The 17,430-nt window shown below is 42.5% G+C and overlaps 1 protein-coding gene across 2 annotated transcripts in view; it reads left to right on the top strand.

The window, feature by feature from the left end:
• The first annotated feature begins 2,775 nt into the window (after positions 1-2,775).
• Positions 2,776-17,430, top strand: part of CFLAR (CASP8 and FADD like apoptosis regulator) — a 50,565-nt gene continuing 35,910 nt past the window's right edge. Inside the window, exon 1 of one of the 2 annotated variants that reach the window (XM_052659913.1) lies at positions 2,776-2,930. The gene's annotated coding sequence lies outside the window, so the exon portion shown is untranslated. The remainder of the gene's footprint in view (positions 2,931-17,430) is intronic. The other variant, XM_052659906.1, reaches the window with a different exon arrangement.

A 17,430-nucleotide genomic window follows, 5' to 3' on the forward strand; every position in this document is an offset into this window, starting at 1 on the left:
ACTTGAATGTATAGTCTTATATAGTGATAATGTACATTCTATTGTTGGGTGGAGTGTTCTATGGCTGTCAGTTAGGTCTAGTTGGTTTATGGCATTGCTCAAGCCTTCTATTTTTCTTTTTGACTATCTGTCTAGTTGTTCTATCTATTATTGAAAGTAGAATGTCAAAGTTTTCAGCTGTTATTGTTGATTCTTCTATTTCTTATTTATTGTTCTAAGAACCATTGGACCTATGGAAGTCTCCATAGATTTTTTTTCTTTTTTAATCCAGTCTAGCAAACTTTCCTTTTGATTGGATCATTTAATCTATTTTAATTCAATGTTATTATTGTTACAGCTGGATTTGTATGGCTCATTTTTCTTTTGGTTTTCTATTTGTCATATGTCTTTCTTATCCCTCTGTTCCTCTTTTGTTGCTTTCTTTTGCATAAAGGAACTATATTCTAATAAAGCATCTTAATTTCTTTAACCACTTTTCACTATATATTTTTTTAATTGTTTCAGGGGTTGCTCTGAGGTTTACCATATATAGCTTAATTTATCAGAAGCAGCTTTGGATTTACACCAGTTAATTCCAGTTTTATATAGAAACTTTTCTTGTATATAGCCCTACTCCCTTCTTCCTGCACCACTACCACTTTGTGGTATTTTATTTTATATATATATATATATATATACATATATATATATATATATATATATATATATATATACACACAGTATCAATTAATGTTATACAACCAACAATACATTGTTATTATACTACTTTACAGTCTGTAATCATTTCTTTATCCCAATGTAGCTTTTCTCCCACCCACCTCTTTTGTGCTGTTAGCAAATACATTACACATATTAATTTTATGTTACAGGCACAATCATCCATTATATTTTTTTAAGAAAAATTCATTTATACTGTCTCTTCTAATTATACAATTGCCTTTTCTGATGTTTTGTTTTTCTTTTGGTATAAATTTGAATTACTGTCTGGGATTATTTCTTTCAACCTGTTATTTGCTTTTGTCCTTTAGTATTTCTTGTAAGACACATCTGCTAGCAAAAATTCTCTCAGTTTTTGTTTGTTTGGGAAACCATTTCACCAACTTATTTTCATAAGATTGTTTCTTGGAGCACTTTGACTATATTATGATATTGCCTTCTGGTTTCTCTTGTTTTTCCTTAAAAGTTAGTTATTAATCTTAGTGGCATTAACTTGTAAGTCATGAGTCACTTTTCTTTTGCTGATTTCAAGATTTCTTCCTTTGACTTTCAGCATTTTTGCTATGTTGTGTTCGTAGATCTCTTGCATTCATCCCATTTGGAATTTGTTGAGTTTCCTAGATATGTGACATAGTTTTTCAATAAATTTAAAAAGTTTTTAGCCATTATTTCTTTGAATATTTTTTCTGTTCCTTCTTCACTCCCCTGTCCTTCTAGTATTCCCATATGCACGTGCTGGTGTGCTTAATGATGTCCACATTTCTCTGAGGCTCTTTTTATTTTTCTCTGTTCTTGGAAACATAATCTCTATCTATCTATCTTCAAGATAGCTTATTCTTTCTTCTGCCAGTTTGAGTTTCCAGTTAAGCCTCTAATAAAGTTATTTTAGTTATTGTACTTTTCAAATTCAGAAACTTCTGTTTGGTTCATTTCTATAATTACAGAGTCACATCCCTGCTCTAGGGGCTGATTATATCTCTATTGATATTTCTATTTAGTATGACATTATTGTCATACTTTAATCATGCTTTTCTTTAGTTTTGTGAACATGCTTATAATAGCTACTTTGAATTATTTTTCTGGTAAATCCAACATCCTGTTGCTCTCAAAGACAGTTTCTGTTGCCTATTTTCCCAGTGTTTGGGTCATACTTTCCTGTTTCCTTGCATGCCTCATACTTTTTGTTAGAAACTGGACATTTCGTTTTGTATTTTAAAAATTTAAAGTTTCTTTTCTATTGGTATATAGCCAATTAACAGTTTTGTGATAGTTTCAGTTGAACAGCAAAGGGAAACAGGCATACATATACATGTATCCATTCTCCCCCAAACTCCCCACCCATCCAGACTGCCACATAACTTTGATCCACCTGCCATACAATAAGTCCTTGCTGGTTATATTTTAAATATAGAAAGGTGTACAGAACACTGGACATTTTAGATAATATAGCAACTCTGGGTACTTGTTTCCTCCTCACTCACCGGCCTCACCAACCTCTTTTATTGTTGCGTGCATGCTTATTTATTTAGTGGCTGACTGGATTACTTAAGTGAAGTTTATCCCCTCCCACCTCCAACCCCTACCCCTTAAATTTTGCTAAACCTCTTCTGATGTTGTTATCTGGTATTATAGAAATTCAAGTAGGGCTCTGGGAAATGGAATATTTTCATTTCCAGTTATTTTTGCAACTTTCCTGTAAGTTTAAATATATTTCAAGAAAAAGTTAAGAAACTTAAAAAAATATCAGAAGAAAGTAGTTGTGAGGAATAAAGCATATAGCGCTTTTACATTTGCTATTTATTATTTTCCAGTACATCAGCAACAAAACTACTAGTGCTTGTTGCTAGAGACAACTAGAACTGCTTGGTAAGCAACCGCCCAGAGTTCATAGCAAACACGTAGAGAAGTAAAAACAGGAAATAGCCGACACAGGGGCTGTGGCCTGGCACCGGTTCTACTGGAAGGGCGGGAGAGTGGGGTCTCTGGGTCTAACATAGTGAATGTCGGACCATCAGACTTTTATAAAGTGAAAAGTTTTTATAGAGAGAGACAAGTCCAGGGAGAGGAAGGCCAGAGCGCTTGCGGACTGGACAGGAAAGCCACGTCTGCTTTCAGACTTTCGGTTTCTTTTTCTCCATCTTGCCTGCGGATTTTCAGGCGTCGGAGTGAAGTCTGGGTTGCCGCCAGAGGAGAGCCTCGCCGCAGGCTGGACGGTAGGTGCACCCCCCACCCCCACCCCGACCCTCCCACGTTGCCTCTCGAGTTCACCCGGACTTGCGCTTCCTGGCACTGCGCCTAGGCGGGGGGTGGGGGCAGGGGGCAGGGGAGGGGTGGGACTTGTAGCAGGTGACTCAGTCCTGGAGAGAGAGAGAGATATATATTATGTTCATGAATTTTTAAGTTTTTAATTGGAGGACAGTTGCTTTGCAGCGTTGTGTTGGTTTCTGCGGAGCAACAACCAAGAATCAGCCATAAGTATAGTACATCCGCTCCCTCTTGAGCCTCCCTCCCACCCTCCGGGCCTCCATCCCACCCCTCCAGGTCCTCACGGAGCGTGGGGCTGAGCTCCCTGTGCTATACAGCAACTTCCCACTAGCTGTTTTACACATCGTAGGGTATAAATGGCAATGCTACTCTCTCAGTTCCTTCCACCCTCTCCTTCCCTTCATAGATCTGTTATCTTCGGTTTGCCCCCAGGGCCCCAGACCAGCTGGAGCGCCCCGCGTCCCCAATTCCCTGGAAGGCCGCCTGAGTCTCCCAGGATCCCAGGTACCCGTTTGGGCGCGGGATCGCCCAGACTCAGAGACTCTCCCAACAATGAGTTGCCCCATTGCTCCGGGGTTCTGCGGTGCCCCAGAACCGCAATTTTGGTTTCAGATCCCCAGTGTCTTGTAAACTTTGCTTAAGGATATCCCGAGGGTTGCTCCCTTCCGGGCGTGACCTGATGAAAATTTGGCAGCCTTCCTTTGGCAAAGTTGATGAGAACTGGGACTTTCTGTGCTGTAGTGTGTGTCTCCGCAGAGCGACTGCTAGGACGGGAATTTTTACTCTTTTGCAATAGCCTGGTGAAGTAGGTTAGGGCTGCTCTTTCCTAAAGCAGTGTGTGATGTGTGTTTTGGCAAACTGGAAGAACAGCTTGCCTTAGGAAAGTTCGCAATGACTGATTGATAAGACTTTTTGTAGAGCCTTGAAATAAACTTGTTCCTACCTCCCCCGCGTTTTCCCTTAAAAGGAACTGGGGAATGTCTGGTCAGGGCAGATTTTTTTTAAATATTAACAGTGGAAGGCAGTCGAACAAAGGCCACTGAAATTCAGAACAAGGTTTTAGTTGGAGGTTACAGGAAGTAAGTTCAAGGACACCAAGGTTCTCCAATAGTTTCATTTGCTGACATTTGAAATTTGTTTACACGTTGAGATGAAGAGCCAATAGAGAGCTTGCTGGACCCCGACAAAACATGATTTAAAACTAAGACAGGGCTCTGAGGGTTGACCTGCTTCAGGTAAGAGATTTCAGATAAGATAAACGGAGTTCTGGGTAATTTCCCTTCAGTGGTTCCCCTGAATAATCTTTAAAAAGTTTCTTTGGGAGAGCCAAAAAAAAAAAAAAAAAAAAAAGAAACTTGGCCTAACTCCAACACTTACAAAAGAAAAAAGACTAGGGTTTGTAAGGGAATTTTGAAAGTGTTTGCCCTACAGAAGTTGCATTTTTAGTGTTAGCACTTGTTCTACTTATAGCTTCTGGGTTGGACATTCTGATTAAAATGGCTTTTCCTAAGGACTTCATGTTTTATATTTGAAAGTGACATTTGCACTTCATTTAACACTGTTATTTATCATCTGGCACCTGCTCTACAAGGTGAATCCACTTCACCTGCAGGCCTGCAAGGGCCCCTTGCCCCTGCCCCCTGGGAATCTTGCACAGTTGGGGTGTTGCAGGGGATAGTCATGGGTAGTTCTTCTGAGTGGCGGCAGTGGACTTGTTCATAACTGTAAAGGAAGTATAGGTTTGGTCCCTGGGGTGACCTCAAGCCCCATTACCAGCAACAGCTATGCCCACTGTTGTCTTGGCTTGAGACAAGTAATCCCCAACCACCCCCCACCCTGCCCCCGCCCCACACACACACCCGCCCAACGCCAGGTATGTTCTTTGCCCACACAAGGGAGAGTCTACTGTCTGGAGAGACAGCATGTGATGTGCACCTGTAGAGTTTTTAAGGTGTGGGGGCAAAGAGCTCTGGAGCAGGAAGTTTGGTTTGTGCTGTGGTTCTGGCAGGCTGCCAGGCAGGAAGCCCACAGGAGCTTCATGCTTGCCTTGGAAGCTACCGCTTGGTGCGTCAGATGCTTTCCTCCAGTTTCTGTTCTGGCCCAAGTATAGTAAGTCCCCAAAGTTCCATTCAGAGAGAATGTTGGTAAGTCCAGTTTGTTCCTAAGTCCAATAAAGTTAGCCTAGGTACCCAACTAACACAATTGGCTATACAGTGGTGGTGGTGGTTTAGTCGCTAAGTTGTGTCTGACTCTTGCAAACCCATGGACTGTAACCTGCCAGGCTCCTCTGTCCATGGGAATTCTCCAGGCAAGAATACTGGAGTGGGTTGCCATTTTCTTCTCCATGGCTGTATAGTACTGTACTGTAATAGGTGTACAGTACTTTTCAAACAAATAATACATAACAAACACAAAACCAGAGCTTTCTGTTTTGTTGTTGCTCTGGGGTAAATGATATAGTCATTAATCTTTTTTCTTCTTTGGTTTTTTTAAAAATCATCCATCCCTCAGTTTCTTTTTTTAAATTTTAATTTGTATTTTTTATGATAGGTCAACAATTCTCTTACTTTTTTTTCTTTTTAATTTTGACTGCACCGAATGGCATGTGGGATCTTGTTCCTCAACCAGGGATGGGTATGATCTCAGGTGGCCTCAGCCTGCAGTGACTTGTAGGGGGACTTCTGTTCCCCGGCCAGAGGTTGAGCCTGGGTCACAGCAATGAGAGCACCAAATCCTAGCCACCTGACCAGCGGTCAGTGACAAGGCCCTGGTCCTTTGGTTTTGAGGAAAAGAATTCCCACAAAGACAGAGAGTAATGAAACAAGTTAAATATTTATTAGGAGGAAAAAGAGTACCATATGTGTGAATAGACGCACAGGCAGACTCAGAGTGAGAGTCCCTGAATCTTGCCCCTGTGGCAGTTTTAATCACTTTTATGAAGCATTTCTTCTGGTTTTCCTGTGGCCAATTATTTTGATTTGCCTGGTTCAGAGTCTGTATTTGGTATATCTCAAGATCCTCCCCCCATGTGTGTGCATGCATTGTTAGCTAAAATAGGTTCTACCACAGAGGTGTTTGGGTAGAATATCTCTTGGACTTCTTCTCTTTTGACCTCTAAGTAGCCTTTCTGCGCATGTGTAGTCTAAGAGGTCTCCTGACTTTGAGAATGAGAAATGTGTGGCCTGCACAGGGCCCAGCCTCCTCACTGTCTCTTTTTTTAAGGACTAAGTGATATCATTTATATAGTAAACATTATACTAGTCCTGAAGGAGATTTATGTGGAATCATTTATGTGGAATCATTCAGGGAACCTCAAGGAGCAGAGAAACCTGAATTAGAAACCTGAATTAGGCTTTGAGAAAAGTTTGCCTGCGTGCTTGTCGTGTCCAGCTCTTTGAGACCCTTTGGACTGTAGCCTGCCAGGCTACTCTGTTCATGAAATTTTCCAAGCAGTCATACTGGAGTGGGTTGCCATTTCCTTCTCCAGAGGATATTCCTGACCCAGGGATGGAACCCACATCTCTTGAGTCTCCTGCATTGGCAGGTAGATTCTTTACCACTATGCCACCTGGGAAGCTGGAGAAAGATTTCGATATTAATTTGTAGAGGTGGAGAGTAAAGAGGACATTCCAGATGGAGGTAAATATTCTTGCAAAGTTACAGAGTTAGGACAGAGATTAAAGTATTAGGGAAGGAGTGGGGGACAGTCCAGCTAAATTTAGGGGTTCACCTGCTATGTAAGTTTTCTGTGGCTGCCCTCAGTCTTCCTTTCTTAATTGTCCTGCTATCCTTGTCTTAGAGTTTCTGTTCACAGGGAATGAATCTCCTATCACTTTACCCATCTTCCTCCTGCTTCAGAACCCAAGCCTCTTGCATTGAAAGCACAGAGTTGTAAACAGTGGACCTCCAGTGATGTTCCAAGAAAACATTTTAAAGCTTACAGTACAGTACTTTGAAAGTACAGTAGTACAGTAAATAGCTGGCCCACAGGGGCTGGCATCAAGTGAATGTCCTGGGCTTGTAATACTGTACTACTGTATTCGATACAGTGTGTGTCCTCAGTCACTTAGTTGTGTCCAACGCTTTGTGACACCATCGGCTGTGGCCACCAGGCTCCACTATCCATGGACTTTTCCAGGCAAGATACGGGAGCAGGTTGCCATTTCTTACTCCAGGGAAGTTTCTCAAACCAAGGAATTGAACCTGCATCTCCTGCATTGGTTGGCGGATTCTTTACCCCTGAGCCAACAGTGAAGCCCCCAGGGAGCCTCACCCAGTTTCTTAAACAACAGCATTGTTACCCCACAGAATTGCAAAATCTTCCTTTCACAAGCTCTGTCTCCTGGATCTGGCAACCAGGTTCTGAGCATGTTTCTTATTCTACCACCATCTCCATCTTGCTTCCTTGTAGATTATGTAAGGATGAGTAGGCATGACACAAGTGCCTGCCTGCTGGGGCCCTGTAATGATGACCAGTCTGTTCGAGGCCTAGGAGGGTAGACTTGGCAGTCCTAGCCAGGACTCCACTACAACTTAATGTAGATGAGTGGGAGCTTACCGCATATGACAGTACTCAAGAAGAAAGTAGGGAAGGGAAGGGAGGTAATTTTGGGTGCTTGTGCTCTCTAGGGGTAGTTTGCCCTAGTGAAGATTTGCTTTGATTCAAGAGGAGTGGGCCAGTGCATTAAGCAGTTTTCCCTAGTGACTCTGCTCATGTTTCAGTACAGTTAGATGACTCACCATCTCCTTTTGGTCTAGATTCTTTCTCCTGGGATTATTTCATTCCCGCATTTTCTGCAGCCCATAGGAATCAGAGAAGTGATGTGAGGTAATGTTATGTTGAAATTTGTAGGAGTTTCCATGAGAGTCATGGGGCTGAGCTTCATCAAAGAAACTTTATAAGATATACCTTCTAATTTTATGTCATTTTATAATTGAGATAACTATAGCTTGTGGGCAATTTGCTGTAATTGAAATGTATGATTGGGAAGCCAAATATGATAATTTTTTAATGCATCCTCTTAGCCACTGATGGGCTTCCCTGGTGACTCAGTTGGTAAAGAATCCGCCTGCAGTGTGGGAGACCTGGGTTCAGTCCCTGGGTCAGTAAGATTCCCTGGAGAAGGGCATGGCAACCCACTCCAGTATTATTGCCTAAAGAATCCCCATGGACAGAGGGGCCTGGTGGGCTACAGTCCACAGGGGTTGCAAAGAGTTGACACAACTGAGTGACTAAGCACAGCACAGCTACTGATACATTATGTATTTTCATATACATAATGTATCAGTGGTAAAAGTATGCATTAAATATTAAATTAAACAATGAAACATATGAAAAATTAAAAATGCGCAATAAATAATTCCAAACTGGAATGCATTTGTGTTTCTGCTTCAATACATGGTCTTCTAGACCATTTCTGCAGCATTCCAGAAACCAGGACCCACGTGATGATCTCTTACTAAGCATGTTACTTTAAATAGTGTGCACAAAATGGCATTTTGTGCACTATCTTAGGGTTAAAATGCCTATGGATGGAGAAAAGCTGCTTTTGTTATATTGGCTGCTCAAATTGCCACACGCAGAGCCCGCACCCACAGGTTCTGTACACAAATGGAGGAGGAGGAGAGGGGTCCTGTGGATGCACTGAACTCCTATAATGTGGTCAGGATCATGTAACCTTTTCTTCCTTTATCTCTTTAGAAGCTTCTTGATGACTCTCTCAGGCACTTCGTCTTCATATGTCAGTGGGGATTCCCAGACACCTGAACGTTCCAGGTTTACATGCTGCTCTCTGCAGCTGGCAGGGCAGGCTTCTCCACATTGCCACTCAGTTGTATTGTATTGCTGGGAAATTACATTTGCTTGCATGCTGTGGCTCAGTGAACATGACCTTGCTTTCAGGCCATGCCATGAGCAAAGCAGTACAAAAAAGGGACTGTTAAGTGTATCTGTCCTGGAATAGGTTTAAGTATGCCGGGAACTAGTCATACTGGCAGTTATGCTACTGGGAACGTTATGTGCTTTTGATACCAGATGGTTTGCGGGCAAAGCTGGCATTCTGTGAGAAACATTGAAAAGCCTGATAAAGTGACATTTTACTATCACCTACTGGGGCTATGCTGGGTGCTGCAAAGCTTTATATACATAATATGGTGATGGAACAAAGGAACTGCTGACTAAGTCTGGGTGAGTTCTTCCCAGAAAAACTTTACATGCAGGAGACACTTCAGCTGGCCCTGCAAGCTGAGCATGGTAATCCAGGCAAAGGTGCAAAGGTGTGGGTAAGAACTCCTTGTTGAGGTTGGTTTGAAGCTGAATGTGTGAGGTGTGTTAATGAGAGGTAAAGGCAGGTGCCAGACCTGGAAGAGTCTTGAATGCAAAGGAAATTGGAACCTGCGATGGGAGGTGAGTCATTGAAAGGTCTGAATTTAGGAAAGTGCTTTGGTCCAAGCACAAACTTCAGAAGGTTCATTCTGATAGATCTCTTTGGAGATGGAGAGGCCACAGGCAGGAGGAATAAGACAGACTAGCATGAGAGATGGATGCTAGGGCACCCCCTCATTTAAGAAGCAGGTACAGAAAGAGTGCTGAGGGGTTGGAGAAAGTCAGAGGGAGACAGTGTAAAATGTAGTGGTGTGAAGTCAGCCAAGGGAGAAGAGTTTCAAGGAAGAGTATCAGAATGCTTGGGTAAAAAAAGACTTCCCTGTGACCATGGATTTGGCCACTAGGAGGCCACGAAGGCCTCTAGAAGAGCACCATCAGGTGAGGACACTCGGGTGAGGCGAGTGAGGCAGTCATTTCAGGCCCATCCCTTAAGGGGGTGTGAAAAATCAAGATAAATAATATTTTAATGCAAGATTTTGAAAACATTGACATGAATGCCAAAAATCCATGATGAAGAAAATATCAGATTTCTCAATAAAGACAGTATCCACATTAATGATGTTTCCTTTGTTTCGGGTTCCAGTATGGCCCTGAGTGTCACTGTGGAGAGGGTGTGGGGTGGAGGGGATACCAGTAGAGGCATCTTGAGTGAATTGAGACACTGCAGGACCTGAAGCATGCATTGCAGTCTCTCCCTTTCTGAAATCCCAGCTTCACATGAAGGGAGAAAGAGTGAAAGACTGGTTAAGTCTAGGGGATCTCAGGAGGAACAGGTTTCTTGTTTTCTTTATTCTTAAGATGGAAGAGACTGAACATGTTTACAAGCTGAAGGGGGCGGAGTCCCTGAAGGCAGAGAGAGATTGATGAAAGGGTGGAGACAAGAGGGCAAATGGGGAGTGGATGGCCCGGGAAGGTGTGGGACAGCAGGGGAAGGTGGAAGGTTGCAAGAGATCACTCGATCAACTGCAAGGTCGATCGATTAGAAGTGGCTCCAGTGTGTGGTGTTTGGATAGAAGAAAGCCGTGAGGGTGGAAGGGGTGAAGGGGCTTTTGAAAGGAACTGACCGCAGTCCTGAAATAGCATGCCAGGTAGCAGTAAGGGGCCAGCTGATGTTGAAAGTCACACAAGTGTGGGATGATTCTCCCCCTCCATTCAGCACGACTTCTGCCCTAAATTTGTGAGTGTTGGACGCTCACCATCTGAAGATGGGATGCTGGCGTGACCATCCCGGTTTGTCAGTGAGGAATTTCCTGGACAATGGAAATTTTAGTGCTCAAACTGGAAAGTTCTGGCATACCAAGGTATTGCAGAGCTGGTGGTGAGGAGGCAAAAGGGCAAGAGAATTGAGGTGCTAGCCGGAAAAGGGTTTGTAGCCCTTGCTTCTAGGTCCTATCTGGGAAGCTAAGAAAGTGAGGCTGTTGCCTTGAAGCGAATTCTGAAACTCTATTCACTCATTCAAGTACTAATTGAGTGCTTACTAGGAGTCAGGCACTGGGGTCTATGCAGAAGATCTAACCACAAAGAAGACAACAATGTTCTTTTGGGATATCCTTCTGTCAGTTGGTGTCAGTTGGTGCTCAGGACCCGTTCTCATTTAGGTCTAGAGAGTGCAAAACCACAAACTGCATTTCCCAGACTCCTTTCCAACCAGGATGTGAATTAAGGTACATGTGGGCAGGATCTGTAAACAAGTGGAGGAGAGACCAAGTAGCTGGCTGCTCTTGGTTTCCCTGCTGGCAAGCATGGCGGTGGTGATGGGGTTCGAGCAGCACATTAAGTCCAGTCACCAGCTGTGGGGACAGAGGAGGCAGATGGGGGGCTGATTGACCCTCTGATCTTGGGATCATTGACTGAGCTGTTTTTTTTTTTTTTTTTTTTTTAAGATTTCTTTATTTTATTTTTGGCCGTGCTGGGTCTTCCTTGCTGGATGCGAGCTTTCTCTAGTTGTGGTGAGCGGGGGCTACTCTTTGTTGTGGTGTGCAGGCTTCTCATTGCAGTGGCTTTTCTTGTTGCAGAGCACGGGCTCTAGGGCACATAAGCTTTAGTAGTTACAGCACATGGGATTAGTTGCTCCTCGGCCTGTGGGATCTTCCTGGACCAGGGATCGAATCCGTGTTCTCTGCATTGGCAGGAGGATTCTTAACCACTTGGCCACGAGGGGAGCCCCGAGGTGTTCTTCAGCTCAGTGCTACTGTTGACAGCCTCCTGCGTCCCCACTGCCTGGGCCAAGACGAGGTCTTTCTGGGAGCCCTGGCAATCTTTCTCAGAAGCTCAGTTAGGAGACCATTCCTCAAGTCCTTACAACACTTTTGTAAGCACCTGTATCCACCTATATCAATGTTTTTTCTGCTCAAAACACCTGGAGTGGTTTCTTCTTCTAGAAGCTGACACCCTTTCCCTTTCCATTAACCAGTGGAAAGGAACCCTCATGACTTACATCTGCTTTCTTTAGTATATTCAGTGATCATTCGCAACTAGTTGAGAAGTGAAACTGAAACTGCTCTGACTCTGAAGGTGGGGGACAGTTTGTACCATTGTGGAAATTTTGTGTGGGTGAGGAGACGAAGGAGAGAGAGTCATTAAATTAAAATTTGCCAGAGAGGAGGTGACAGAAAGGGGAATTCCTTAAAAATTCTACAAACACACACACAGCTGCCAGTTTTGCCCTGCTGGGAAAGGTGAATGACTTAAGACGGTGGGCGTGAAAGAACACTAACAGAAGTCTCAGTCAGTCCGGAGGGCTGGGTGTTTGAAAGAAGGAAAGAGAAAGAATTGGGCTTGGACAGCTCCTTTGTCTCTAAGTGAGGTGAAGCCATTGACTTCAGAGGAGGTGTGTGGTGCTGAACTAGGAAGCTCAGGCAGGACGGGGCTGGTAAGTAATGAGCACTCTCCTTTCACCAAACTCTAAAGAACTCATTCTACCTGCCACCCACCTCCCCATCCCTTCTACCCTATCTTTAAAAAATACATATTTATTTGATTTTGGCTGTGCTTGGTTTTTGGCATTGCTGACTTTTCTCTTGTTTTGGAGAGCAGGGACTATTCTCTAATTGCTGTGCATGGGCCTCTCCTTGAGGTGGCTTCTCCTATTGCAGAGCTCTCCGGCACCTGGGCTTCAGTAGTTGGGACACGTGGACTCAGTAGTTGCAGCTCCCGGGCTCTAGAGCACAGGCTTAATAGTTGTGGCACTGGGGCTTAGTTCCTTTGTGGTATCTTGGATCGTCCCACATCAGGGATCAAACACAAGCCTCCTGCATTGGCAGGTGGATTTTTTATCACTGAGAAACCAGGGAAGCCCCCCTTCTACCCTATCTCTTGAATCATGTTAAATAAAATTGGACTTGTATTTTTTGATGGTAACTTTGGGATGCTTCTAGGCTGTCTTGTTCTAAGGATTGTCTATGTATACACCAGAAAAGCTCTGACAGCATTTTCAATGCTATGAGATACTTTCTATATGGCATGCTCTGGTTGTTTTCATGCAGAACTTGTTAACTGAACTGGTAAGGGCTAAATGCAGTAGAGAGAGAAACTCCTTTTTTCAGTTCAAGAATGTATAGGGTTTCCTTTTGGCTCATTATAGTCTTCTAATTTTATTGCGCTGTGGTCAGAGAATGCGGTCAGAGGTGTATTTATTTTACTGTCTGTATATCTATTGCTGAGCTTATGTAGTAAAATATTACAAATTTAGTCACTTCCCCTCTGTATTTTTATTTAGTGACGTTCTGTTAATCCCACAACAGAAACCACTTTTCTGTGTTAATTATTCATTATTACTATATGTTTTAATATTTTTAATACACATATCCCTAAACAATATATGGTATTGTTACTAATATTTAGGGTCTTAATGTAAGCTGAGAGTGCTCAACATGTGTGCGTGCTCAGCCGCTCAGTCATGTCCAGCTCTTTTGCGACCCCATGGACTGTAGCCTACCAGGCTCCTCTGTTCATGGGATTTCCAAGGCAAGAATACTGGTGTGGGTTGCCATTTCCTTCTCCAGGGGATCTTCCCGACCCAGGGACTGACCCTGCATCTCTTGTGGCTCCTGCATTGACAGGTGGATTCTTTACCGCTGCGCCAGCTGGGAAGCCCCAAGTTATTACTAACATTAAAGATTTTCAGTTCAGTTCAGTTCAGTCACTCAGTCGTGTCCGATTCTTTGCGACCCCATGAACTGCAGCATGCCAGGCCTCCCTGTCCATCACCAACTACCAGAGTTTACCCAAACTTATGTCCATTGAGTCAGTGATGCCATCAAACCATCTCATCCTCTGTCGTCCCCTTCTCCTCTTGTCTTCAATCTTTCCCAACATCAGGGTCTTTTCAAATGAGTCAGCTCTTTGCATCAGGTGGCCAAAATTTTATAGAGTTTGAGTTTCAACATCAGTTCTTCCAATGAACACTCAGGACTGATTTCCTTTAGGATGGACTGGTTGTATCTGTTTGTAGTCCAAGGGACTCTCAAGAGTCTTCTCCAACACCACAGCTCAAAAGCATCAATTCTTCTGCTCTCAGCTTTCTTTATAGTCCAACTCTCACATCCATACATGACTACTGGAAAAACCATAGCCTTGACTAGATGGACCTTTGTTGGCAAAGTAATGTCTCCACTTTTTAACATGCTCCCTAGGTTGGTTATAACTTCCCTTCCAAGGAGTAAGTGTCTTTTAATTTCATGGCTGCAATCACCATCTTCAGTGATTTTGGAGCCCCCCAAAATAAAGTCAGCCAGTTTCCACTGTTTCCCCATCTATTTGCCATGAAATGATGGGACCAGATGCCATGATCTTCGTTTTCTGAATGTTGAGCTTTAAGCCAACTTTTTCACTCTCCTCTTTCACTTTCATCAAGAGGCTCTTCAGTTCTTCACTTTCTGCCATAAGAGTGGTGTCATCTGCATATCTGAGGTTATTGATATTTCTCCCAGCAATCTTGATTCCAGCTTGTGCTTCCTCCAGCCCAGCATTTCTCATGATGTACTCTGCATAGAAGTTAAATTAGCAAGGTGACAATATATAGCCTTGACATACTCCTTTTCCTATTTGGAACCAGTCTGTTGTTCCATGTCATTTCTAACTGTTGCTTCCTGACCTGCATATAGGTTTCTCAAGAGGCAGGTCAGGTGGCCTGGTATTCCCATCTCTTGAAGAATTTTCCACAGTTTCTTGTGATCCACACAGTCAAAGGCTTTGGCATAGTCAATAAAGCAGAAATAGATGTTTTTCTGGAACTCTCTTGCTTTTTTGATGATCCAGCAGATGTTGGCAATTTGATCTCTAGTTCCTCTGCCTTTTCTAAAACCAGCTTGAACATCAGGAAGTTCTTGGTTCACATATTGCTGAAGCCTGGCTTGGTGAATTTTGAGCATTACTTTACTAGCAAGTGAGATGAGTGCAATTGTGCGGTAGTTTGAGCATTCTTTGGCATTGCCTTTCTTTGGGATTGAAATGAAAACTGACCTTTTCCAGTCCTATGGCCACTGCTGAGTTTTCCAAATTTGCTGACATATTGAGTGCAGCACTTTCACAGCATCATCTTTTAGGATTTGAAATAGCTCAACTGGAATTCCATCACCTCCACTAGCTTTGTTTGTAGTGATGCTTCCTAAGGCCCACTTGACTTCACATTCCAGGATGTCTGGCTCTAGGTGAGTGATCACATGATATGCATGCTTTAGCAGCTTTTTGCTTTAGCAGAAATATTTGTTTTATTTTTTGTCTGTTTGTGAGATTCATTCATAGTTCCTCATTTTGCATGGCCGTATTGTATTTTACAAAGGACTGGGACCTTTTATTCAGTCTCTTTTAATAGACTTGTAGATGGTTACCATTATTGTGTGGTAAGATTTACTGATGCTTGGAACATTATGTACATATCTTGGTATTCTAAGAATTTTAAAAGTATATTCATTTAGGAATAAAATTTTCATGTCCTAGAGTAACATATGCTTTCATCTTTACCAGGTATTGCCAACTTATTCTTTAAAGTGGCCCAATCAATTTATAATTTCTCTAGCAGTGTGTAAAGTTTCTAATTTCACTATATTTTCTCTGACATGTAGTAACAGATTTGACCAATGTGAAATAATATCTCACTGTAGTTAAATTTGCATTTCTCTGAATACTATTTTGCCTTCAATATCTTTTCATATGGTTTGTGGCTGTTGGGGGTTTCTTCTTCCGGGAATTGCCTATTGCTTATTTTCTCCTTGGGTTGCTTGTCATATGCTTATTGATTTGCAGAAATGCTTTCTATTACATAATTCTTAAAAAATCACTTTTGTATTTGTAGGTTATCATAATGTTCTTGGAGAATCTTTTCTAGACATTTTATGTCCAGGACTTTAGTACTTGTGGGTGGCTTGTAAATGGTATAAGGAAAGGATCCCAGTTTATCCTCTTTGTATGTACGGAAAACTAGTTGTCTCAGCACCCTTTCTGGACATTAATGTTCTTTCCCTCTTGATTTACAGGACCACCTTAGTTGTCAGTGTGTGGATTTATTTCTGAGTTCTCATCTGTGTATTGGTTGTTCTATTAGCTATTCCTGTGTCATTCTTTCTGACTTACTTCACTCTGTATAATAGGCTCCAGTTTCATCCACCTCATTAGAACTGATTCAAATGCTTTCTTTTTAATGGCTGAGTAATACTCCATTGTGTATATGTACCACAGCTTTCTTATCCATTCATCTGCAGATGGACATCTAGGTTGCTTCCATGTCCTGCCTATTGTAAACAGTGCTGCGATGAACATGAGGGTACACGTATCTCTTTGAATTCTGGTTTCCTCGGTGTGTATGCCCAGCAGTGGGATTGCTGGGTCATATGGCAGCTCTCTTTCCAGTTTTTTAAGGAATCTCCACACAGTTCTCCATAGTGGCTGTACTAGTTTGCATTCCCACCAACAGTGTAAGAGGGTTGCCTTTTCTCCACACCCTCTTCAGCATTTATTGTTTGTAGACTTTTTGATAGCAGCCATTCTGACTGGCGTGAGATGGTACCTCATTGTGCTTTTGATTTGCATTTCTCTGATAATGAGTGATGTTGAGCAGAAGATACTTATTTTTAAACTCTTTCAGATACAGGTTCCTAGTATGTGAGTTTCACTTTGTCTACTGTCATGGTGCTTTTTTTGTTTATGCAGGTGATTTTTAATCATGGACTCACCTTCAGCTGAATGTATGTCTCATATCCTCTGGGTTGGGAAGGTAACCTTATGGGGGTGGCTTGGGCTTTGCCTCTCAAGACCTGACCGAACTTCCTTAGTCTGAAAGTAGTTTTTATGGTAATTTCTTGGTTTGGGATTAAAAGAAACTGTAACAAAGTAGTGAGTATTTGGACTGTAGCCCCACTTCTCCCTTTCATGCTCCCTTCTTTCAAGTGCCAATCACTGCTAGCCTCAGTTCACTGTCCCCAGCACCGCCCCAACACATAAGCACTCGTATTTTGCTGCATCTGGTTGGCCTGAGTCAGCACAGGAGCTGTAGTTTTCCTTTTGATATTTTCTTTGACTATGCCAGATGCTACCACTGAGTAATTTGGATTTTGCTGCCAAACTATACTTCCATTAGTACAGAGGGAAGACAGCACTCCAGTTCTCTTGCTGAGTGTACGTGACTGGCAGAAGGCAGCCTTGGGTGTAATGGCTAGAGGAAATGAACTGAGCCGATAATATTTTAAGAAGCAATTATCTAATTTTGTTAACTCTTGATGGTATTATTATATCACTGATGGTTATGAATTATAAAAATTACTGTTTTTAAAAAGAGGGAATTGAACATTTCATTTCTAATAGCTCTGTTTGGTTCTTTTTCAGTATGTCTAGTGAATGTACATAACATCTCATTGCCTTTTTTTAAAAAATAATTTTATTTACTTTTGGCTGTGCTGACTTTCCTCTAGTGGCAGCATGAGGGAGCTACCCTCTAGTTGCTTATAGTTGCTTCCCATTCTAGTTTGCTCTCTAGTTGCTTCCCATTACAGTGGCTTCTCTAGTGGTGGAGCACAGGCTCTAGGGCTCACAGGCTTCAATAGTTGCAGGGCATGGGCTCAGTGGAT

The sequence above is a fragment of the Budorcas taxicolor genome, chromosome 2 (genome assembly GCF_023091745.1).
Source record: "Budorcas taxicolor isolate Tak-1 chromosome 2, Takin1.1, whole genome shotgun sequence".
Taxonomy (NCBI): domain Eukaryota; kingdom Metazoa; phylum Chordata; class Mammalia; order Artiodactyla; family Bovidae; genus Budorcas; species Budorcas taxicolor.